This window comes from Xenopus tropicalis, chromosome 2, assembly GCF_000004195.4.
Source record: "Xenopus tropicalis strain Nigerian chromosome 2, UCB_Xtro_10.0, whole genome shotgun sequence".
Taxonomy (NCBI): Eukaryota; Metazoa; Chordata; class Amphibia; order Anura; family Pipidae; genus Xenopus; species Xenopus tropicalis.
The window spans coordinates 95,725,178-95,752,283 of NC_030678.2; the positions used below are offsets into that span (position 1 = coordinate 95,725,178).

At 37.7% G+C, this 27,106-nt stretch overlaps 1 protein-coding gene across 1 annotated transcript in view; it reads right to left on the bottom strand.

The window, feature by feature from the left end:
- doc2b (double C2-like domains, beta) overlaps nt 1–27,106 on the bottom strand; it is a 279,826-nt gene that overhangs the window by 122,912 nt on the left and 129,808 nt on the right. The window lies entirely within an intron of this gene.

Consider the following 27,106-nt stretch of genomic DNA (forward strand, 5'->3'; position numbering starts at 1 on the left):
CATAGCATGTAGTGCAATAAAAATATTTTTAATCAGGAAAGATGGAATAAGTCAAGTAAATTTTTCCTAAATTACAAATTGAGTACAGTTAGCTCAGTATTGGAGTTAATGTGGACTGACATGTTTGTTTATGCTATAAAATCATCTAACGCCCAATTAACAAACATCTTAATGCCAGTTTCCTAATTTGTTACACCACCATTTTATAAAGATGTTGGAGTAACAGTGATTCTGACCATTTAACTCCATTTTGATAGATTTAACACACCAAAATGGATTTAATGTGGTTAATACTTACATACACTGTCACAAGTTTTTCTGCTAAACTGTTGTGATTCCTAAATTGCTCTCCAAATCCATAACACCAACAATTAAAATTACTATTCTACTCTCCTATTACATGTAATCAGCATTTAGCATTTACTGGTCACTTAATGCAAACATCTCATTGGCTTGCTATGGTTGATTAGAACTGGGCAAATGTTCAGGTCTTTATTACAATAAAACGCTCAAAACGCTACATTTTCATACCTAATACAGACCTTGTTTTTGAACATGATGTTCTTTTTACAACAGTGTTACTCTATTAATGTTCTTGCCGTTGCTAATATTACCTCTCAATACCCAGGCTGAGTCACAAATAAAATTCATCAGTTGGCTGCAGGTAAGAAAAGTATTTTTCTATATTTCATCTGACTGTTAAATAGCCACCAAAATTACGTTTTTACCTGAACAACAGATATAACACATTGCCACAAGCTAATACACCCTCATTCTGAAACTACTGACATTTGCTATCCAAAGCACCAGAACACAAATGACAGTGCTATCAAAACTCATTTGCCAAGTACATGTCAAAAACATTTAAATATAATAATGCAATGTTTTACAAAATCTTAACCAAGAAAATGCATTAATACAATGACTGCTGGGAAAAAGCTCCCTAGACCTACTTAATCTTGTAAATTTGTCAAACATCATCTGTCATACATCCCACTTTATTCACCATATCCCTAAAATTGATTTTTAATACCTACCTATGGAACATTAAGAACCAGGGTGCCATCAAGTATGCCAAAATAGAACTGTTCTTACTTTCCCAAATTCGTTTATTCTTTGAGTTTTGTCTGTTAGCTTTAGCCATACAAATTAATTTGGTCTTAGAATACACTAAGCAGAGATTTCTTATGAACTATAACTTCCAAACCACTGTGGCAGCTGATGCTGGGATAATAGAAGTTACATTTTATGTACCCAGATCTAGGGAGCAGGCAATTGTGGCCTGTACTCTAAGGGGCAGATTCATCAAATTACGAGTTTGAATTCCAAAATGGGTAAAATTCGGATTAGATACGATAATAATATAATTAATAATATAATAATACGAAAAAATCGTATTAAGCACGATAATATCGTATTGGCGACCCGAAAGTCACAAAATTTTCGTATCTGAACTATCATAAACAGCGGGAAAACCTTTCTGACTTTGATCCTTCTGTGCATGTTTTTTGAAGCCTCCCATAGGACTCAATGGCACTCTGCAGCTCCAACCTGGCCCAAGGAAAGTCACGATACCGAAGCTTGAATGAACCCAAAACTTTTGTACTCATTGCGACAAATACGATTTTGACGCGTAAAATTTGTTGCAAAGTATGAAAAAGTTGTGCAAATTAACGAAAAAACGCAGAAAATACGCAGTTTTATAAATTAGAAAAAATACAAATTGTTTGTAAATCGGAATCAATCGTACTTTGATAAATGTGCCCCTAAATGTATGTACTAATGCAGTGCTGTCCAACTGGCGGCGCGACCCCCCTCTGTGTGGCCCCCCAGCTGTCTGGCTGCTTTGATGGCTTACTCTTGTGTAAGCTTTAAATGGTATCAGTACTGTGATTAACTGCCCCCCCTGCATGATTCTCACCTCAGATTCAGGCTGTAATCAGGCTGTATTGTTTAAATATGTAATCCCCTGTGTTGTTCACACCTTTTAATCCCTGCATTGTTTTCCCCCTGCAGTGTTCACACCTCAGGCTCAGGCTGTAATCACCCCCATTGTTCCCCTGTTCACACCTCAGGAGCAGTAGAAACCCACAAATAATCCCTGCATACTACAAAAAGAACATATACTGAGGTGGTACTGCAATTAAAAAGTTTTTTAATATATAGTTATTGTGCAGACTGTAGGAGCAGTGCCAGCATTGAGTCACTGTAGGCTGCCTGTGTGTGCCATACACACAGGCATCATAGGGCAAGCAGAGTATGGCACACACAGGCAGGGTAGGGAAGGCAGAGTATGGCACACACAGGAAGAGTAGGGCAGGCAGAGTATGGCACACACAGGCAGGGTAGGGAAGGCAGAGTATGGCACACAGAGGCAGAGTAGGGCAGGCAGAGTATGGCACACACAGGCCAAGTTTGGCACAAACCAGCCAAGAATGGCACACACAGGCTGAGTAGGGCAGGCAGAGTATGGCACACACAGGCCAAGTATGGCACACACAGTGAAAGTATGGCACACAGACAGGGTAGGGCAGGCAGAGTATGGCACACACAGGCAGGGTAGGGAAGGCAGAGTATGGCACACACAAAGGCAGGGTAGGGCAGGCAGAATATGGCACACACAGGCAGGGTAGGGCAGGCAGAGTATGGCAGGTTTTTGCTGTACTACAACCATTAAAATGGGTATGGTCATGTGATAACATGGGTTTGGTTTCAAGTGGGTGCGGTTTCAAAAAGGGGAGTGGTCAAAACTGGCTTCCATTATCGGCCCTCCACCACGTAGGTCAGAAAAATTCCGGCCCTCGGTACAACAGAAGTTGGACAGCACTGTACTAATGTATTCCATTTTCAATGAGGCACAGCTGTTTTTGCCTTAAAGGAACTGTTCAGTGTAAAAATGAAACTGGGTGAAACAGACTGTGCAAATACATTTTTCTAATATAGTTAGTAAGGCTAAAATGTAATCTATAAAGGCTGAAGTGAGCATATGTCTAACATAAAAGCCAGAATTCTACTTTTGTACTTGTACTCTGCTTTCTGCTCTCTAACCTCTTAGTTAGTCACTGACTTTAGGGGGCGCCACATGGGACATAACTGTTCGTTTAGTTTGTGAGCACACAGGTCAGATTCAAATGCAAACTAACTAAACAGTTGTCCCATATAGAACTTCCTCAAGTCACTGATTGGTTACTGACTGCTAACAGCTTCTGGATATTATGTTAGACATCCATTCACTCCAGCCTTTATAGATTACATTTTTGCCTAACTAACTATATTGAAAACATTTTATAGTTTTTGCAGTCTATCTATTTTATCCAGTTTTATTTTACACTGAACTGTTCCTTTTAAGCTACATCAACAAAAAAAGTATGTTCCTCTATGGTGCTCCAAATGAGTATAGTACTGGGGTGACCCATAACTAATGGGGGGCATAGGCAGGGGTCAAGGCCGCATTGTGTATAATCCAGCTCTGTTCTAAATACATTAATACTAATTTACTAATTAGTAGAAAACATGAATTAAATGTAATATACATACATATATATATATATATATATATATATATATATATATATATATATATATATATATATATATATACAATATACTGTATATCCTAAGACTGCAATCTTGTTCTTCTTTTGAAGTGGTACCAAATTATGTAAATTGTGTAATGCAAGTGTGCACTGCAGGAGAGAAATGCCTATGGAAGGGGAAGGCAATGAGAGCAGAAAGTGTTTATAGCAGGAGGCTCTTTGACAGCAGAATTTAAAAAAACAAAAGGCAGAAGTTTGGAAGGGTGAGAGGCTGGCAAATTAGCACAAGCTGCATTAGTTACATCTATCATGGTTTAAAACTGCTATTCTGGCACACTAAAAAAATGTACTTAGATTTTAATTTAAGGTGCAATAGAATAGTTGCTATTTTATATATATATACTACATCTATATTTATATGTTTAAATAAATAAAATAAATACCATGTGCTTATTGGGTAGCTATGTATTGGATAGTTAGTAAAAAAAAAATTGAGAGAAAAAGTTGGACAAAATACCAAATTTATTTGTATTCTCACTTAAACTCATAAAACAATCAGTATAGCATTTGGTTGTAGAGAGGAATACAGGAGCAGCTGTAGAGACATTGCCTTTCTGTTAAATAAAAACATGTTGAGTTATGTGCAAAATAACCCTGTTATGACAATGGTCATTTGACATTATGGCTACATTTCATACAGTTTGCAAGTTCGCTGAATGTTCTGAGCACACAATAAAGGACCCTGAATCTCAAGAGGACGTTAAAAGAGAAAATATGCTGTTGAACTTCAAACAGTTTACTGGCCTTGTAATATTAATGTTAAATGTGATTCTGTATTCTGATAGAAATGCATGTTCTGCACAACTACAATTAGTTTCTTTTTTTTAAATAGAACACCAATAACTGGAGTTTTTGACTTTTAAAGAAAAAATATACCCAACAATGTACAAAAATATAAAGCATAAAACAGCCCATTGGCACTCATTCTTGGAAAACAATAATGTGTTTAAGTTTCACTTAAAAATGGGTCAAATAGAAAATAATGAGGGGATTAACTTCCCCTTGAAGATGTGTGAATTAGAAAACAATGAGAGGGTTAACTTCTCCTTGAAACTGGCTGAAACAGAAAACAATGAGGGAACTAACTTTTCCTTAAAATTGTGAACATTAATAAATCACAAATTATGGAAATTATTTTTGAAAAACACAAATTTTTCGGGGAAAAGTCGGAAAAACTCGAATATTTAGAGAAACAATATCAGAAAAATTGAGTACTGGCAAAATCCCATTCGTAAATTTCGAAAATATGTAGAAGTAAAAAAAAAATCGACTTTTTCTAAAAATTGCTTAGTATATGTGCCCCTTAGTCTATTTCTATTTACTTTGGTGATTTTTGCCATTTGTTTTGGGTTTCAGAAATGAATTTCCATTTTGTAACTGCTTAAATATGAGGCAGTGTAGTGATTAAACTGAAATTATAGGTGCTCAAAAACTGCTAAGATTCCAACTGCACTTGCACTGAATATTAGATGTTGAGAAGGAAATAATACCAATGTACAAACAGAGGTTTTAAGTGTATATGCTACTGCTCACATGCGTCCTATAAGGCCTCCTCTAACTTGGGCTATCCTGAAACCTCTTACATTGTGGATAGGCACTACATAAATGAGTTGCTTACTATACCTAGGAAAAAGACTATATTGGACACCACCACCAGTGCTTTGTAAACAGTGAGGATACCAGATAGTAGACCTTGATTATTTCAGTGCAATTCAACAGCTATACAATTGATATATAAAAGGTTTATATATTTGTTACCTCTCCATTGTTAAGGCCCTTATAGATTAGGCCAGGCAGTGATTTTTTGAGACTGCTGGAGGTTTAAGAACAGCAAAGGCCAAGGATGACAGGTTTCCCACTTTAGACATATACTGTAGTTATATTAGGGGTTCACTGAAAGAAAATTATGTTTACTTTAGGGGCAGCCAAAGTAAGCCGTAGGTAGGAGTGGCCTTTGTAACTGTACTCATTTAGTCTAACAGCACATTTTATGTCAGTAGAGTTAGCACCACAGAATTGCAACCCGAAGGGTTTACTCAAGTAAAGATCTTTAGGTACTAGGGCTGAAATCATCCAAGTTGCCTGCCACTCTGATGCATGTATGGCATCCTTAATACAAGAGGTCAACAACCCGATACCTAAGCTACCTGAATAAGTTTATGGAACACATATTTAAGCATTTATATTATTTTTAAAGTTATATTAGATATGAGTTTGAATTTGCTTTTCTTCAGTATGCATTTTGTGAATGTATAACTTTACATTATTAGTTCAAATGATGCTTATAACCAAAAAAAGAGAAAACTCAAGCTTGTTTTACATATTTATGCTTGCTGCTATATACAGTGGCTTGCAAAAGTATTCGGCCCCCTTGAACTTTTCCACATTTTGTCACATTACAGCCACAAAACATGAATCAATTTTATTGGAATTCCACGTGAAAGACCAATACAAAGTGGTGTACACGTGAGAAGTGGAACGAAAATCATACATGATTCCAAACATTTTTTACAAATAAATAACTGCAAAGTGGGATGTGCGTAATTATTCAGCCCCCTTTGGTCTGAGTGCAGTCAGTTGCCCATAGACATTGCCTGATGAGTGCTAATTACTAAATAGAGTGCACCTGTGTGTAATCTAATGTCAGTACAAATACAGCTGCTCTGTGACGGCCTCAGAGGTTGTCTAAGAGAATATTGGGAGCAACAACACCATGAAGTCCAAAGAACACACCAGACAGGTCAGGGATAAAGTTATTGAGAAATTTAAAGCAGGCTTAGGCTACAAAAAGATTTCCAAAGCCTTGAACATCCCACGGAGCACTGTTCAAGCGATCATTCAGAAATGGAAGGAGTATGGCACAACTGTAAACCTACCAAGACAAGGCCGTCCACCTAAACTCACAGGCCGAACAAGGAGAGCGCTGATCAGAAATGCAGCCAAGAGGCCCATGGTGACTCTGGATGAGCTGCAGAGATCTACAGCTCAGGTGGGGGAATCTGTCCATAGGACAACTATTAGTCGTGCACTGCACAAAGTTGGCCTTTATGGAAGAGTGGCAAGAAGAAAGCCATTGTTAACAGAAAACCATAAGAAGTCCCATTTGCAGTTTGCCACAAGCCATGTGGGGGACACAGCAAACATGTGGAAGAAGGTGCTCTGGTCAGATGAGACCAAAATGGAACTTTTTGGCCAAAATGCAAAACGCTATGTGTGGTGGAAAACTAACACTGCACATCACTCTGAACACACCATCCCCACTGTCAAATATGGTGGTGGCAGCATCATGCTCTGGGGGTGCTTCTCTTCAGCAGGGACAGGGAAGCTGGTCAGAGTTGATGGGAAGATGGATGGAGCCAAATACAAGGCAATATTGGAAGAAAACCTCTTGAAAACCTCAAAACATATCCATGTGTTAGAAAGGCCCAGTCAAAGTCCAGATCTAAATCCAATCGAGAATCTGTGGCAAGATCTGAAAACTGCTGTTCACAAACGCTGTCCATCTAATCTGACTGAGCTGGAGCTGTTTTGCAAAGAAGAATGGGCAAGGATTTCAGTCTGTAGATGTGCAAAGCTGGTAGAGACATACCCTAAAAGACTGGCAGCTGTAATTGCAGCAAAAGGTGCTTCTACAAAGTACTGACTCAGGGGGCTGAATAATTACGCACACCCCACTTTGCAGTTATTTATTTGTAAAAAATGTTTGGAATCATGTATGATTTTCGTTCCACTTCTCACGTGTACACCACTTTGTATTGGTCTTTCACGTGGAATTCCAATAAAATTGATTCATATTTGTGGCTGTAATGTAACAAAATGTGGAAATGTTCAAGGGGGCCGAATACTTTTGCAAGCCACTGTATGTGCCATATAAAAAATTACTATAGGTTGAAAATAGGATTTGGCAGTCTTATTATATTCTGATACATCTCTTCTTTGTTTTATACTAACATGCGTTTATTAAATGCATTTTGACATTTAAAAAAACTAAAATGTTTTTTGTAAACCAGACCTAAGTTTAATGTGTCTGTCTTTCTGTCCATATTAGATTAATAAATGCAGAATCTTTGACATAAATAACTTGGCCTAGATATTTAAATCTCTTAAGTACTGTTAATTTGAATATATGGGTTCACTTAACTGAAACTAATTATCTAGATAGTACCTGAGAGAATTGCTAAATAAGACTTATATCATTCATCGCTAATGTGTCTTGTCAACTGCATTGGGAGGAAAATGAAATATTAGACCTTCTGAGAGCTGTGCCATTTCTGGCAAATCTTTTCTCTTTTCCAAAAACCTACTTCTATATGTTCTAAAAAATTACAGTAACCAAGTAGACAATACAAAATACAAACTAACAGTAGTACAACACGTACTTGAACCAGACCTTATAGTTGTTCACTCTTGCACACTTGGTAGAATGCAGTATTAGTATCTTAGTATCAGTGGAGGAATGCCCCATCACAGTACTGCTAAAGACTAGTTTATTGACAAAATAAGAGTAATTTACAGCTGTGGTGTGCAAAGTACAATTCTGGATGCAGGTTCCTGTGTTTTTAGTTACAGTGCAGCCCATGTTTTCATAATTCCAATGTAACTGTGGCTGAGAGAGGGGGCGCCTAACACAATCACAATCAATGTTTTAAAAAGCCTGAAGTAACTGCCCTAAACATTTTGGGGATTTTTTCCTAATTTCCATAACCCAGTGCTGTAATGCATGTATGAAAGAACTCAAATCCACCTTACTATCTGACTTATGCTTACAACAAGCAAATCAATTTCTGATAACCAGTACTAGAACATACATATTTACTATATCTGCTTTAACTGAATATTGTAAGGTGTCACCTCAATCAGTATTCCAGCAGAAGATCTACTCAGATCTAATTGAATTGTTACACCTGTGAAATGAAACAAAAAGCTCAACAGGCAAATAATATATTCATCTCTGTCTCTTGTTTTTATCTTCAGTTGCCTTTTCCCTGGTGGCCTTTTCTAATTTCACATTTGAACCTAATTATGCTACAAGGATACTCTGTACTTTAAAGCTTAACTGGGTCCATGCATTCTTTTTGGAAAATGAAGGAAGGAATTTAGATTTTTCACTTTCAAGAAGTTCCTATATACTGCTTACACTAATACTAAATAGCAACTCAGCTTTCAACACCTTATACTAATAAACATGTATTACTGATAATACATGTCAAGATTATGGCACATGAAAGAAGTAATCTACAACCCACATTTGCACTCTACCTTCTGCTACTATAGAACAATTGCACTAGTTAGGTAGTGTTGGGAAATTAAGGCAACAACAGGAACCTGTCCTTGACGCCACACCTATGGCAGAAGTGCTGCCTGAATAAGTGCATGAGAGTGTACCCCTTTTGCATGGGGGAATTGTACATGATCACTGTAGTGTTTAGATATGTTTTTCAAACACAACTCCCTTAAATGGGAAGTCCCACAGGTTTTCTAGCTAATAGCATCTGAAGGTATATTTTCACAAAATGTGCAGCAGTCAATTACCTCTTTGTGACTGATGGCAAAAAACAAGACCTATTGACAATCATTACTAGTACAAAGAAAAAAAGCAAGACTGGAATCCTTATCCAAAAAAATGTTTTCTTATGTTAGATGAAGGCCTAAGCTATTTTACACATTGAAGCCATTGGACAAGGGCATTTTTTATATTTATATTTGCTAGTCCTTGAGCCTAGCAAAGATTGCATTGTGTGACAAAGAATGTACCATTAGCTTCATCATGATGGCTATTACGGATAAAACGTTTGAGGAAAAGTAACATTTGACCTCCTTTATTTCTGCAATGTTCATCATTCAGTTACTTATAGAAGGTAACATTTTTCTTTCTAATATAACGCAATGCAATTTCACTTAACTACCAAGTCCAGCTTTTACTTCAGCTTCAGATTTGGCCAATCAAAGCTAACTGCCCATTGGTTGCTGTTGGTTAAGGGTTTCAGTAAATTTGTTTAGATGTAAGACCGATTGATGTATTATGGCTGGTTAGAAGTAGTATAATTAAACCTTTTACAAAAAAATTATTTTTGTGCATCTGCTTAAAAAACTATGGGAATACATAAATATATTTTATTTATTTTCATACAGCTGCTGTAACTTGTTTACTGGTCAGAAGATCTCACCCCCAAGGCTACCAAAAATATGTTTTCTTTGGTTGGTGGATGGCAAGCACAAGCGCAGTGTGCACAGTGCAATTTCAGGTGCAAGTCGCCATGTTTTTCCCACACTTCCAGTGTAATTGCAGCCATGAAATGATAATGCACCTTTATGATCTGAATAAAACTGACTGCTGGTACAAATGTTTAAGAAGGAAGACAAATTATTCAGCTTATTACACTGAAAAAAAATTTTTTTTTCATTAAAGGACATGTAAACCCTACACTTTTCTACCATAAAAGTTGGGCACATTTCTCCCACCTAAACCACATAATTTGTACTGCATATATCCCCTCTGTTCGCCAGCACCATCACATTTTACTTAAACAAATCTGCCATTGGCACGTGCGCAGTAAAGTTGAAGATTGCAGGCTTACACAGGCACAGGCAGGAGAGGGAGTAGGAGAGGGACTGATGAAAAAGTATAAAAAAAAAATGAAAATTAACAATAACAATAAAATTGTAGCCTCACAGAGCAATGTGTTTTTTGACTGCTGGGGTCAGTGACCCCTATTTGAAAGCTGTAGAAGAGAAAGGACAATAATTCAAGAACTACAAAAAACAAATACTTAGTTGCAAAGTAGCTAGGAATAGGACATTCTATAACGTACTAAAAGTGAACCACCCCTTAAAGTTCTGTACTATTATATAAAAGGAAAACCATTATATTGTAGACTTACACAGCAGAAAATCATACTTTCAGAGTAGCCCACTTTTTAAATTATCATCAAGCAGCTCCCTAACAGCATATGTTTATTGACCCCCATAGAATATATGTGTCAAGTTTAAAATATTGAAATAATACTCAAAATAGTTTTCATTGATTTTATATTTATGTCCATGGTATGTGCTGTGCTCCACACATTTCCAGGGCAAGACATATAAATCAATTCATGAACACATTCCTCAAATATCATGGTTAATTTAAACTGGACCAAAGGCAGTAGATAGAGCTGGTTTTTGAAACAGTGTGTACTATATATACTTGAGAATTGCAAATAAATCCAACTGCATTATAAATTCAAGCTTGAAACCTTCAACTAAAAAACACATTTATTCTTGATAGCAGCACTTCTAACAGCCATTGCTCACCGACAATATATTACTGTAGGTCTCCAATGTGCCTTATGGACTAAGGGAAAGGCTTCTCATCCTAGTTATTTCAACCCACAGCAATATCACTGCAGTCAGAAAGGCTACCCTATAAAATAATTACCTACCCATGTTTTTGATTTAGAAGTATCCTGTTAGTTGGGTAAAAGGAAAAAAAGCAGAAATAGCTCTTGGTTTTTACAGTATTTTGACACTATTTGGTTGCTTATATGTCTTTATTTAGTACAGTGCTGTAAAATTCCCCGTCCGCAATATCCACAGCAGCCTGTTCCCCAATTCTTTAGGAAGATGATCACAAGTATTAAAGCTATGCATCATTCTAAACACAACACCAAACACTCTACCTTCCTACTTGTACAATAAATAGATATTAAAACTTCCAGTCTGTTTGATAATAATAACTGAATCTACAATACAAACCTTACCTTTTTGTGGATAACTTTTGGCAGCTTCCCTCATCAAACAGTAGAGAAGGAGGAATGAAATGCAAGCAAATGGATAGGAGACAAACAAACAAAAATGAGAGAAAGCATGAGATGAGATGAAACAAAGTGATGAAGACAAAACATGACATGGCACACACCAAACATCTAACAGACAGCTTTGCTCCCTTAATCCATCTGGTTATTTCATTGCACCAATCTGCTGAATTTGCCCTCTAGATAACTAAGCAACTTGGCCATGGTTCCTTCCACTTCTGGGTCAACCAAAGATCCCCACATGCAAAAACATCAGAAAACTAAATTTTCAGTTGTGACCTACATATCCATTGAAACTACTGCCTAAGAGTATCCTTCATAGTAGAGTTGTTCAACAATTGATTATAAAATGACCAGATTTCCTCAATACATTATTTTATGTATCGACATCTTTGGTTTTAAGTTGCTTTGCAATGTGGTAGCTTTTAGTCGGGTACAGCCATTCCTATCCTATAGGTCAGAGATCCCCACACTTTTTTACCTGTGTCAGCATGCAGGAGGTTCTGTTTGACAGTACTCCTGTTTGTATGCAACCACAACTTGCCTCCAAGCCAGGAAATCAAAAAGCACCTGCTTTGAGGCCACTGGGAACAACATACAAAGGGGTTGGTGAACAACATGTTGCTCATGAGCCACTGGTTGAGGATCCCTGCTATAGCTTATCCATAGTCTGTGTAAGATTCCTCATACAGGCAGAAGGTATATAAGACCCTACTGTTATATTGTATAGTAGGATGTACAGTGACAGAGGATTTTACTAGTTGGCTTTTGGCTGTCTGATATGAGTGTCAAAATACTGTAAGTGACTGAAAACTCCCACCCATTTGCCACAAATCAAGGAATGTTCAATCTCAACAGAGATTATGATTTGACAATTTCTTGCCTACCAACATACTTCAAGTGTGGTAGGTACTGTATCTAAAACCACAGACTTTATATATGAAACTTTGAACAGAGAAATGATTACTAAGGGCCAACATTACTGCATTTAAACCACATGTTCGTAATGGTAGAATATCGCAATTTTACGGCAATTACATAAGGTAATTTTTGATAATTCTGCGTCCCCTGTGAGAACCTTTCCAGCCATGTGGTGAATGCGAAGTGCATTGCCACTAAGCCACAATGAGGAACATGGCTGTCAGTGGTCTGAACACTGGAACTTTCAACCTTTTCCCCCATTGAAGTTAACATGCGAGTGCTGCAAGTATGGTGCATTACAGACATTCTGCCTAGGTGGTAGCACTAAACCTGATAGAAGTATTGCTACGTATTTTACGTAGTGTTCTAATATAGTTTTAATACTTATATATTCCTGTATTTAAACCTTTAAGGTTATACTAATGTATAGTAATTAAGCTGCTATTTTTGTTCAAAGAGAGAATTTATAATAAGTCCAACTGTGTGTAATTTTTTTTATAGACTAACATTGTAACAACTCTGCACAATTTGTGACATCGTGGTGGCATCCATGTATCTATAATAGATGGTCTCCAAGCATTCTTAAAAATGCAACCTACAACACTGAAAAACTTACAAACATTCTATGTTGTTGATTAAAGTTTTGTTATTTTTTATGATGGGTTATTATGAATCTCATAGGTCAAATGTAAGGGTCTGTATTTGACACAGCTGTTTAATGCAAAGCCATTTAACTGAGACAAAGCAAACATTCTTGTTTTTTTAATAGTGATCCATTGATCCATCTGTTCAAGTTGGACAATTGCACATTGTTTTACATATAGGTATGGTTTGCCTCTTTATCACAGCAAAGTTTATCTTCACCAATTTGATATGTTATGGCAGAGGGTTTTCATTAGGTATTTTCTATTACTTTCTTTTCTTAGAGCCTTGACTGGCATCACATTAAATGCGTAAATATTTATATGCTAGAGATTAAGATCAAGGACATGGGAATAATTATGCAGAACATGTATTGTTGGTTTTAAGCATTTAGTGCATGTGTGATAAAAGTAAAGACTCTCACTGAATTACTGTTAACCTTGCATGGGTTGAGAGACTCATACAAAGAGGAAAAGCAACAAGTGAATGCTATTGTGTCTTGTATAATGTAGAGAGAATAAATCCAGCATACAAGTTTTTATTTCTGCCACCACCAAAACTTTTTTCTGCAGGAAGCTGCGATGTTACCTTTTTAAAATTATTTTTCCATAAATTTCAGTACATCTGCCCCATCTATTGGACAAAAATAGAGATGTTATGTTTGAAGCTATTAATGTTACACCAGAAGCTGTAATGAGCTGACGAAGGGAGGGGGCATCCCCCCAGAAACATTGATCTAAGGCGGTCACAATAAATTTGGTAAGCTCTCCGACTGCAGATATTGTGTGTGTGCGGCTCCGTTACAACGTTATTCGCTAATTTGCTGCTATTACATGTATTAATTTGCTAAACTCCCCCAAACTTCCTTTATCCAATAGAAAGAGTAGTTCGCCTTGAAGCACAACACATAGACAGTAAACCCAAACATCTACTGTAACTTCCTCTGTGGTCTTTAGACATAGTAGTTAGTGCTACAATGAGAACTTCAGTAGTTTAGAAACTAAACCCTGTGAATTGTCAGCATAAGCCTGGCCTTTGAATTAAACTGAAGGGTCAGTGCTCTTAGTGAGACCTGAAAGAAGACCCTTCAGACTTTTACAAAGATATTACAATTATACATGAAAATAATACATTATACATTTTTATCATAGTAGGAAAAGCTGTGTGCTTTTATGTAACAAATGTATCAATTAAACATATTATCTGTAACTAGCTGTTTCACTATCTACATATAGAAAATGGGTTTTACGCATTTGCTCCACATATCCCTGCAACTCTTACCAATAAAAATGCTATATCGTTTATATTGTGTACACTTTGAAGCCCAAAGTATATGGACATATTTTAAACCAAAATATCCTAACACTGTCTAAAATGTCTTATCTTAGTTTGACCACTCACTGCTGAGTTTCAGACTGTGTTTGGAAGCAGCATCAGCACAGGAAGAAGCAGTAGGCAGGGGTTTTAATGGGTGATCAGTAGTGAACCAACCTAACATCACCATATGTATTGCCAAATGTCAGCTGGAGTGGCGTAAATGTCAGCTCAGTTGAACTCTCAAGTGCGGGAAAGGTTATCTGAAGTGTTAAAGGACAATGAAAGGTTAATATAAATTAAAAGTAAGTCTAAAGGCATTCTTCTTAAGTACTTACTGCATATCTAAATTCCCAGATCCCTGCTTGCTTCTCTGAGATATGGTGCTGGCAGCCTACAGCAGTGTGAAGACTACAGTGACATCACTGAAATCTCTCTCCCCTTCCTGTAGGCTGCCAGCAGCAGCCTTCCTATTCTCTGAGCATGTGTGTAACTTGATCCTGTCTCCTGTTCTGAGCTACACATGCCCACCAGCCAATCAGAAGCGTATCTGCCAGAGGGGGGGGGGGGGGGGAGGGAATGAAACACATGTGCAGTATGAAGCAAGGAGGGAAAGGAAGGGAGAATACATTTTTAGAGATGGCTGCCTGTTCTAGAAAATGTGAAGTAAGTGTGACTGAGTAAATATTTGATTAGGTGAGCCAAATGTGTGGCGTTTTTACTAAACAATAGGAGGACTATTGGGCAGTATGCTTTTTAAATTTTGACTTGCATTCTCCTTTAAATAGCATTTCACTATCTGGCAGTTTTAGGAGATGCCAGGAAAAGACAACCTACCTAAATACGTCATGCTGAAGGTCCTCTGGGGTGTTTAAATTTCACCCAAACTTTCACCTAGTTTTGTCAAGGCTATTTCCAGTTTCAGTACAATAATGCTCCTGTGCATGAAGTGAGGCACATACAAATGGGTTTGCTGGGGTGAGAGTGGAAGAACTTGACTGAACAACCCAACTGAACAACTGTGGGATGAATTTAAAAAACATAACTGGTCCTGACCTTAACCCAGCTTAACAACTGTAGGATGAATTGGAAGACTGGCTGTGAGCCCGTATTGCTTTACCTCAATAATGCCCTTGTGGCTGAATGTAAGCAAATCCCACCACATTTTAAAAAATCTAGTGGAAAGTTTTTCCAGAAGAAAAGAGGCTGTTATACCAACAAAGGAAGGACACTTCCTATTAATCACCCTAGGTTTGTGAATGAGATGTTGGACAATTAAGTGTCTTTTTAGTCAAAGGGTAGGTTTAACAAATTCTGCACAACCCCACTAGTCAATGCATGTTAGGTACAGGGCTTGAGCCTTATATAAATAGGCGCCATCATGTTGTGTATAGCAGTTTAAACAGTGCCGTTTTGCTGTGATCCTTGCCACCAGCACTGGATCTAGCAGTAGTAAAAGAGCTATAATGAGTGTATACATACCAATGAAACTAACAAATATAAATATATTTTATATTTCTTATATTTCAACTGAACAAACCAGGCACAAAGAAAACAATAAAAGAAAATGAAGGCATACTTGCCTTAAGATATATAGAACTACAGGGAAAGAAAGCTTTACAAGGGAGCATGAGCCAGCTGAAGGGTGATTTAAACAACTGCTTATTAACCCAAACCTATTGACACTGACAAAACTGATACCTCCAGCTATGCCATTTCTATTTCATAAAGAACGGATTTCTGCAGCATTGTTTTTTAATAATTTATATTCATTGTCTCTGCTTGTCATGTTTACCAATCACAATATCCTTTCAAATATCTCATCAGGTGAAGTAAATTTAAGGGAGGTAGCAGCAGTTGCCAAATTTCTACTGACATGTCAGGAGTATAGTGAAAAGAAGGGAATTGCTGCATCAAGCTGGATCAGCAAATAAACAGTGGTATGTTCAGTAAACGGCTAGCATATCTAAGGTGGGAACAATATTGGAACCAGCCATGAATGCTTTTGAAGTTGATGCTCTACTTTTAAACGTTCCTGCATTGATCTTTCAGTATTTCTTTGATAAAATGTACACCCAGGACGTCAGTCTTTCTGACAGATTCTAAGATTATTGAATACATGGGGAATGATGAAATATATTTGTGTTCAAACATTAAGGGAAGCAAAATAAGAACAAGTTAAGGCAACCAGGTACAAAAATATTTATAACATCTCCACATATAATGTAAGTTGGGAAAGTCAGGGGACTGGCATAGGTTACAAGACGTTCTTCCTTAAGTGAGAAAGGGCATATCATTTTTATGAAACCTTTGATCCTGCTGTTTGTGTCTAAAGCACCATAATAAAATACTTGAAACACCCCACTGTGATTATACAGGTATTGTTGCCTTTTCGTAATTTGGATGTATATAATGGCGGTGGAGGAGACCAGTAACACACCTCTACACTTCATATTATAGCTTACTAGAAGTTACTAAAATCACCATTCTATTACAGGTAAAGGATCTGCTATCCAGAAACCCGTTATCAAGAAAGCTCTTAATTATGGGAAGGCCAGGTCCCATAGACTGCAATCAAAAAATTAACATTTTAAAAAATAATTTCCCATTTCTGTAATAATAAATCAAGTCCAGTTGCTTTAAGTCTATATTTCTAAGAAGAAATATAATACAAATGTGAGTCACACATTCTGTATATTGCCTCACTTAAAGGGCATGTATAGTCTAGTGCTCATACATACAGGTGGCTTGTGGTGCCTTCCATTCACTTGCAGATTAGAGTGTAGTGAATGAGGTATACTTATAATTATACTTGCAATGCAATGCAAGTATACAGACCTTGTAAGAACACCTGTCTGCTGAAAGAGAAGTGCTTATCTCCTGAAAAAGTAATCAAACTGATACCTAACAAGCATACCTCCCAACATTTGAAAAATGAAAAGAGGGACAAAAACATGCAAATTTTTTGACCATGCCCCAATTACCACGCCCTGATTACCACACCCCATTTAAAAAAAAAAAAAATATTCCTTTTATATAGTTGAAATAGAAAACAATATAGCAACTCCTACATATAAAATACAAATATAGAGAGAAGGCAGTCAGTTATAAGTGAGTTATAACTATGTACTAGTTTTGCCCCCCCATATACAGTGCCCCCAATGGCCCAATAGACAGTACCCCCCATACACAGTGCCCCCATACACAGTGCCCCCATAGACTGTAACCCCCATACACAGTGCCCCCATAGACTGTAACCCCCATACACAGTGCCCCCATAGACTGTAACCCCCATACACAGTGCCCCCATAGACTGTATCCCCCATACACAGTGCCCCGATAGACAGTACCCCAATTGTCCCCATAGACAGTACCCCCCATAGACAGTACCCCAATTGTCCCCATTGACAGTACCCCCCATAGACCGTGTCCCCAATTGCCCCATACACAGTGCCCCCATAGACAGTACCCACCATACACAGTGCCCCCATAGACAGTACCCACCATACACAGTGCCCCCATACACAGTACCCCCCATACACAGTGACTGTACCCCCCATAGAAAGTGCCCCCATACACAATGCCTCCATAGACCGTACCCCCATACACAGTACCCCCATACACAGTATCCCCCATACACAGTGCCCCCATAGAAAGTGCCCCCATATACAGTACCCCCAATTGACCCCATAAACAGTAGCCCCCATAGAAAGTAACCCCCATACACAATGCCCCCATAGACCGTACCCCCATTGTCCCCATAGACAGTACCCCTCATAGACCATGCCCCCAATTGCCCCATAGACAGTACCCCCCATACACAGTGCCCCCATAGATAGTACCCCCATACACAGTGTCCCCATAGAAAGTGCTCCCATACACAGTACCCCCAATTGACCCCATAAACAGTAGCCCCCATAGAAAGTACCCCCCATACACAATGTCCCCATAGACCGTACCCCCCATAGAAAGTTCCCCCATAGACAGCACCCCCATACACAATGCCTCCATAGACCGTACCCCCCATACACAGTGCCCCCATACACAGTACCCCCCATACACAGTGCCCCCAATGGCCCAATAGACAGTACCCCCATACACAGTGCCCTCATAGACAGTACCCCCCATACACAGCAGCCCTCATAGACAGTATCCCCCATAGGCGCTCCAGCTTCTTCTGCAGCTTTTCTTCTTACGCGGCTCCTTGTGCAGCAGTGACAGGCCCTTTTATAAGGTTGCGCCCCGTGCATAATGAAGTCTGACGTACGTATGGGGCGCAACCTTCTAAAAGGGCCTGTGGCTCTGCAAAAGGAGAGGCATAAGAAGCAAAGCAGCAGACGAAGCCGGAGCACCTGGCTCCAGCCAGCGCATCCTGCTGTCCCGGATAGTTCAATGAAAGTCCTGCATTTCCGTAATCTATTATGAAATGCGGGACATTCATTGAACTATCCGGGACACCGGGATGGGCTATAAAAACCGGGACTGTCCCGCGAAAAGCGGGACAGTTGGGGGGTTTGGACAAGTAACATGGAGTTGATTACAATTATACCTTTTTCATTCAGAAAGATACCAAATTGTTTTTGTACATGGGTTTTATCTGGTTTTAGATAATATGATTGCAGCTCTTTACATAGGCTGTTCAAACATATTATTCAAGGATATTTTGGATGTGCTTAAAGCACTGAAAATATATTGACTATAAAGCTATATGTGTATTAGCTATTTTTCATTTGCCCAATAATATTAGAGCAATGTCAAACATTTTTATTTTTAGCAACAAAAGCATTTTTTTATGCTGTAGTCATTTAGACTTATATAGGCTTATAAAAACAGTATATCAACGTCAGCTTTCCGTTGACTGAATTATGAGAGAATAGCTTTCATAAAAGCTTAAGGCTACTAATTGTTGCTGTAGCATGAACATAGGAGAAAAAAAGGTTAAGAATGCACAATTATCAAAGTCAAGTTGTAAGGGATATAATGAAATAATTATTTTTAAATGTAAAATGATCTTTAAAATAAAGTGATCTTTACACACACACACACATAAATAGATAGGAATGTAGTATATTCTGTTACATGAATTAAGTTAAAACACTAAAATATTATAGCATACTACCTAAAGTGTGTTTACTGGCCAAACCTAGAATCCTATATATGTATATACTTTGTGCAGCTTCAGTTTCTACCTATTAATATCACTTTTTGGGCATCTATCTGTTACTACCTATTTCTATCACTTTTAATACACAACAGAGAAGTATACCCGTATACAACCAAGGCTTGAGACATATGGGTATATATACAGGTATAGGACCCATTATCCAGAATGCTCGGGACCAAGGGTATTTCGGATAAGGGGTCTTTGAAATCATTAATGAGCATTCTGCAGAATATGTGTAGAGACAAAAACAGCTGGATTTTATTCTTTTACAAAACAAGATTTTTTAAAAAATCAATTGGAGTCTTCACTGCCATCTGGTAAATTGTGATCATCTAAAGACCTTATATACGTAGCCAGTTTTTATCTCTGTTTAGTGTTGTTAACAAGTCTTATTTTGAAATATTTGCATTTAAGGAATACAGGGAATAAAGGGGATTACCAGCTCTCCCAAAATTATATTATTACTACATACAGTACTTGTTCTGAATGATGGCTGTATTTAAAGTGTATTCTAAGTAATTATCATAGTTTCTTAATGCTCTTTATATATGCCACAGAAGAAATAACCTGCTGCTCTCTGTCTAGAAAGGTTTAGGGTAAAATTCAAAATAACAAATTAAATAGTATTGCAGTTATATTACCTGATATATATATATGTTATTAATGTTAGAGATGTCCAAATTGCAGCTCTCTAAATGCATTCCATCTACAGACCAGCACACCTCCTATGTCCCTGGTTCCCTGGTTTCTCCTTTACTAGTTTCAGTGCTAAGTATGTGCTAAGGCTGGAATCCAGCCTTTATAAAATAATGTGGTTCCCATCAATTTATGAATGAGTGTACTGTAGATCTTGCATCACATACTGTAAAACTGTAATTTCTGCACTTTAAAACCTACCTCTGAGCACTCATATCACAACAAAAAGAACACTTCTGACAGAAATTGGTCAACTGAGAACCACCACATATAGCTAAGTAGGTACTCAAAATCAGATATTTACTCAAAGTCACCTACAAATACAGTAGGTTTCTTTTTTTTACAAAGTAAAAGTTTACCTGGGAAGCAATAACATTGTATAACTAGTTAATAAAAGCATGTTTCAACAAAATCAACCTGTGGCAGAATAAATGCAAATTTAACTCATGTTCTACTACCCTATAGCTTATTGTTTTCATTCAATGCCTTGAAAGTTACATCTTTGTATTTGTGTTTCAAAAGAGCATGTCATGTTAATAGATTTGTGTTCGCAGTTTGTCAAAACTGTCATGGGTCCAGTTAGTAATCACTTACTTAAACTACTGTATTATTCCATAAAGGATGTTTACTTCTGGTTATTTTGAAAGAAGCATAGGTTAGAATTACTGATTTGAAGCATAACAAAAGTGGTGCAAAAGTGATATCTTTATTGGCTAACTAGGATGATAATCACAGCAACCACCCAGAAAGATAAATCAAGAACCACTTGTCACAACCTACAAACCACAAAGTTCCCTTTTCAGGAAAAGATGCAAGACATGCCCACACGTTCTCTCCTCAGATAAAGTGCCAATTCCTGGCACACTAAAGCAATCCTATGACTATGGCCACTACACTTGCTCATCCAGCAGTGTGGTCTACACAATAAGATGCACAAAGTGTTTTACATTGGAGATACTGGATAAAGCCTGAAAAAAGGACCACTCACCTCTGGTTCACAATAAACAATAAAAAACTGGACATGCCAATAGCTAAACATTTTAATAGCCCCCAACCACAGCCTAGATGACTTTAAAATCAATTTCAAATTTAACCAAAAGTGTGAGAATACAAACTTTTAATAGTCTGGAGCCAACACAAAATTTAGGCCATGGATTTATGGGTAACTACCTAGACTAGGAACTGTTGTTGTACAAATGAAAAAAAACAAACTTGTGGAGACAACAATCTACTACAGTAATCTGTAATCTACTTTACACTTAATTCCTGTTTTATACAAAATTTTATGTGTGTGTGTGTCAGAGCCAACATAGCTTCTTTGCAATCAGCTTTGAAAAAGGAACTGAAATGTTCTGAAAGCTTTGTGTGATTTTCATCCTAGTTAGCCAAAAAAGGTATCACCTTTCTACCACTTGTGTTATACTTCAAAAGTTCTACCTACACTGCCTAACGCCGTACAAAAAAGCAAGAAAATCACAAATTTGCTAAAATCCTGCTACCATCATTCAAAACATTCACCAGTGCATACATTTTCCAGACTTGACTCAAGTTAAGACACAGAACCAGAAAAGGTTACTCAGTTTTAATCAATGTAGACCCTTCAGTTTTAACAATATAAGGTATATGCATGCAAACTTAAATATAATTCTGACCATTCAAAAAATAATTTACAACTTCTTCATCTGAATTATTTTTGTCCTTAACATAATAAACCAACAACTGCTATTTTTAGTAGTTGCTGAATTAAAGAGCAGCTGTTTAGTACACACTACTATCTAATACTTGAGAGTTGTTAGACATGCTTGTTATTCGTTTTGCTAATTTTATACTTCTCCAGGGAGGACATGCTTTGTTAGACTGATTAGTTATTAAATGGGCATACACAAACTCATCTATTAAATTGCATTAGCACTTATTTCAAATGATGAAGGTCAAGTAAAGCAGAAGCATACAATTTAGTGACGGAGAATTTAAGATGGATACCTATTTTGTTTCATTACAAAATAATTTTTTCATAAATGCAGTGTCATATTAGTAAATTGCTAAATACAAATTCCTAACAAGTGTTTTTAATAAAGACTGAACACTATATTCACTGAAATGTAAAACTCCAAAACAATTTAAAAAATGTAAATAGGGTGGCAATAAAAGTAATTGTTGTTTTGCAGGTACCCATATTCCCCATTTGGGTGAACTTTTTTTGCTAATTGCATTGTATTAATCTTTCCTTTCATTACCCATGTAGCCATTTTCACCAGAGGAAGGGATTTCATTAGTCTGTGTTTGTGGGCTAAAAATGTAACCACCGATTAATAATCCAGTTGGCTGATGCATGCAGACTCTGGCCAGACAGGTTACCAGGGGTCCCAGTGATCTATTTACCAACAGATTGTTGTACAGTAAGCCCAGACTGGTCAGATTGACCTCTGTATGTGAATATATTGACCAAAACTCCAGTCTTTAAAGAATAAGTGACATGGTTTTCATTTACATTTGTTGTGCAGGCATCAGTGGCTAATTAAAAATGATTTAATTGTAGTACGTGCTCTCCCTGTTATATTTATAGGAGTATTAGCATTTACAAATTTTAGTAACTCTACAATTTTAAGGAAGAGCATATTAAATGTAATATCAATCTGTCACTCATTTCACACTTTGGTTCATATTTTCACACAACAGCAGTGGAAAAATAAATCTCATATCCTGAAAGGAAGGGATTAAATAAAACCTGTTTGTAAATACCCTGCTATGAGGCTTTTCATCACTCTGCTGTTTGGCTTGGATTTAAGTGTTTTTGGTAGAAAAGACTAAAAGGCAACTTATTCACAATAGATATATTACCAGTCTACACATTTCTTATACTGTAGCTACAGTTTGCCTCACACAGTGGACAGAACTTGATAGAATGTTATACAGAATTCAAATGTCAAAGACAAGTGTTATCAACAGTACAAATCATTTGATCTGTTTTAAGCATGGGAATAAGATTTTTCAATTATACATTGTTTTAACCAAGCTTCAGAAATTCTGTATACTCTTTGCAATAGAATGACTACTTATAATTGATACAAATGTTTTCAATTTGTGTATATATTTTGGTATAAATAAAGTTAATGGTCTTGGTAGGACTGAAAGATCTTTATATCAGTCACAAAACAAAAAGTGACTGCAATTAATGAATTTGGTGGCCATGAGTAAATGTGATGAACTGGAAACGTCTTAATGCAAGAGTAGACCCCTACAAATACAGGGAGGCCTTCTTTTTAAAATTAGTATTTGTGTAATTTAAGTATCTTTTCTACTTCAATAACCTAGTATTTTTAAAAAAACACAAATGTTATCTTATTTATTAAAAATGTAAAGTGTATTTTAGTCGTGGGTGACTAATCTCCCCGCAATGCCATCCCACCAGGTAGATTGTAAATCGCCGGTGGGATGGCATATGCAGAGTTGCCTTGAGAGGAAACTTTGGTGACTTACGCAAATCGCGCCACCGTGTATGCCATCCCACTGCAATTTACATTCTAGCCGGTGGGATGGCATTGCAGGGAGATAAGTGGCCTGTGACAACAGAGATTTGTCACAGCGCAACTAATCTCCCAGTGTGTCACGGCCCTAAGAACTATAGGCACAAGAAGCTTCAGTTGTGGAGAATGTAGGTGTGTTAGAATGCAGATTTACTGTATCCTGGAGGAAAATATTACAGCATACAATAAGAGCAAACAACTAGAAACTTGTAAGAGCAGGATAACACAGTGGCTCATGCCAGCTATAGTGAAAATTAATTATGGGATGGCAGTGCTAGTGACATTACTTCTACTGGGAAAACAGGATGACACATGGGGTTAATTATGACCCATGGGCAAAATAAATACTGAGCAAACAAGGGAAATGCAAGTGATAATCTTTTTGTTTGCCCGCTCACAATAAGAAATGGAAGAGGAGCTAGTGACCTCTCTAAAAAAAGTGAAATAGCTAGGACATAGCAAATACATTAAGGGAAACCACTAGATACTTTAGCTTTCATATAGCATTCATGTACTCTTGGTGCAGCTATACTTTGTATTGGAAACATTGTTTTAACCCTTTAAGTGCCAGCCGAATTCGTCATTTCGGTTCCCCCCAGTGCCAGACGTTTTTTAAGCATTTTGTACTCATTCACTTTAACAATGTTTTTTGGTAGGAAAACCTCCACGAAACTAGGGAAATTATATATCGTTTTTTTCGTCACTAATTGGGCTTCGACATACATACCAAATTTTATAACTTTTCTGGAGATATGATGTGTATTTTGGGTGAAATATGTAAAAAAAAAATAAAATTATGAAAAATTTCTGTATATTTTGAGGTTTTTTTCCATAGAAAAGTTAATTTTACTCACTTTTTTTATTGTTTGTAAAAGCCCTGATACTCCCAATTCCAACGATACCAAATATGTGGTGGTACCCCACAGTTCCTGTCCAGAAGTAACCCCCAAACTAAGGCAATACTTAGTACAATATCACACCAGAACAAAGCAGAAAAGCGCTTGTAACAGTTAATGCAGCATAACTTATATGTAAATCTAAAATATCCCCTCATGTTTGGTATCTTTAGAAACTACAGACCTTCAGGTTTCTAGGTGCAATGTAGTTTTCACTCAAAAGCCAAATACCTTTTGTCAGTGCATTGTGAAATTTGGAACTTTTTATGACATTTTTTTTTTTTTTCTAAAACGTAAACTTGGACGCATGATCAAATGTGGATTTGACAAAAAAAAATCTCATAAAAATTTTCTAACAAAGGCATATTTGAAAGACAAACTTCTCCTGAATAAAATGATGCCCCATATGTATGGGTGCACATAAAGACATGGGCACCAAACACTCCAAAGCAGGGGCAATGCACAAGGGCAATTACAGCTAAAAATGTGGGGGCTGCGCTCTATGTGCACTTCCTGCAGTTTTTCAGTGTTAACCCCCCCTACCTGTGAAATAACCCCCACAAACTATATATTTCTGAAAAGTGCACACCTTCAGCTATTCAGAGACACCACTCTCCTCTTTCTACATGGAAAATTGTGGCCGCAGTCCCTTGCAGAAGTCAGCGCTTTGGTCAGAAATCAAGGAAAAACCAGATAAAAAACCTAGATTTCTCCCCAAAATCTCCATGGCAACTACCAAAAACTTACTAACCATCAATCTGCAAGTTCCCCTGAATAAAACGATACCCCATATGTATGGGTGCACATAAAGACGTGGCCACCAAATGCCCCAAAAAAGGGGCAATGCATAAGGGCAATTTCAGTTGAAATTTTGGGGGCTGCGCTCTATGTGCACTACCTGCAGTTTTTCAGTGTTAACCCCCCCTACCTGTGAGATAACCCCCACAATCTATATATTTACGAAAAGTGCAAACCTTCAGCTATTCAGAGACACCACTCTTCTCTTTCTACATGGAAAATTGTGGCCGCAGTCCCTTGCAGAAGTCAGCGCTTTGGTCAGAAATCAAGGAAAAACTAGATACAAACCTAGATTTCTCCCCAAAATCTCCATGGCAACTACCAAAAACTTACTAACCATCAATCTGCAAGTTCCCCTGAATAAAACGATACCCCATATGTATGGGTGCACATAAAGACGTGGCCACCAAATGCCCCAAAACAGGGGCAATGCATAAGGGCAATTTCAGTTGAAATTTTGGGGGCTGCGCTCTATGTGCACTACCTGCAGTTTTTCAGTGTTAACCCCCCCTACCTGTGAAATAACCCCCGCAAACTATATATTTCTGAAAAGTGCACACCTTCAGCTATTCAGAGACGCCACTCTCCTCTTTCTACATGGAAAATTGTGGCCGCAGTCCCTTGCAGAAGTTAGCGCTTTGGTCAGAAATCAAGGAAAAACCAGATACAAACCTAGATTTCTCCCCAAAATCTCCATGGCAACTACCAAAAACTTACTAACCATCAATCTGCAAGTTCCCCTGAATAAAACGATACCCCATATGTATGGGTGCACATAAAGACGTGGCCACCAAATGCCCCAAAACAGGGGCAATGCATAAGGGGAATTTCAGTTGAAATTTTGGGGGCTGCGCTCTATGTGCACTACCTGCAGTTTTTCAGTGATAACCCCCCCTACCTGTGAGATACCCCCACAATCTATATATTTACGAAAAGTGCAAACCTTCAGCTATTCAGAGACACCACTCTTCTCTTTCTACATGGAAAATTGTGGCCGCAGTCCCTTGCAGAAGTCAGCGCTTTGGTCAGAAATCAAGGAAAAACTAGATACAAACCTAGATTTCTCCCCAAAATCTCCATGGCAACTACCAAAAACTTACTAACCATCAATCTGCAAGTTCCCCTGAATAAAACGATACCCCATATGTATGGGTGCACATAAAGACGTGGCCACCAAATGCCCCAAAACAGGGGCAATGCATAAGGGGAATTTCAGTTGAAATTTTGGGGGCTGCGCTCTATGTGCACTACCTGCAGTTTTTCAGTGATAACCCCCCCTACCTGTGAGATACCCCCACAATCTATATATTTACGAAAAGTGCACACCTTCAGCTATTCAGAGACACCACTCTTCTCTTTCTACATGGAAAATTGTGGCCGCAGTCCCTTGCAGAAGTCAGCGCTTTGGTCAGAAATCAAGGAAAAACCAGATACAACACTAGATTTTGGTCAGAAATCAAGGAAAAACCAGATAAAAAACCTAGATTTCTCCCCAAAATCTCCATGGCAACTACCAAAAACTTACTAACCATCAATCTGCAAGTTCCCCTGAATAAAACGATACCCCATATGTATGGGTGCACATAAAGACGTGGCCACCAAATGCCCCAAAACAGGGGCAATGCATAAGGGCAATTTCAGTTGAAATTTTGGGGGCTGCGCTCTATGTGCACTACCTGCAGTTTTTCAGTGTTAACCCCCCCTACCTGTGAGATAACCCCCACAATCTATATATTTACGAAAAGTGCAAACCTTCAGC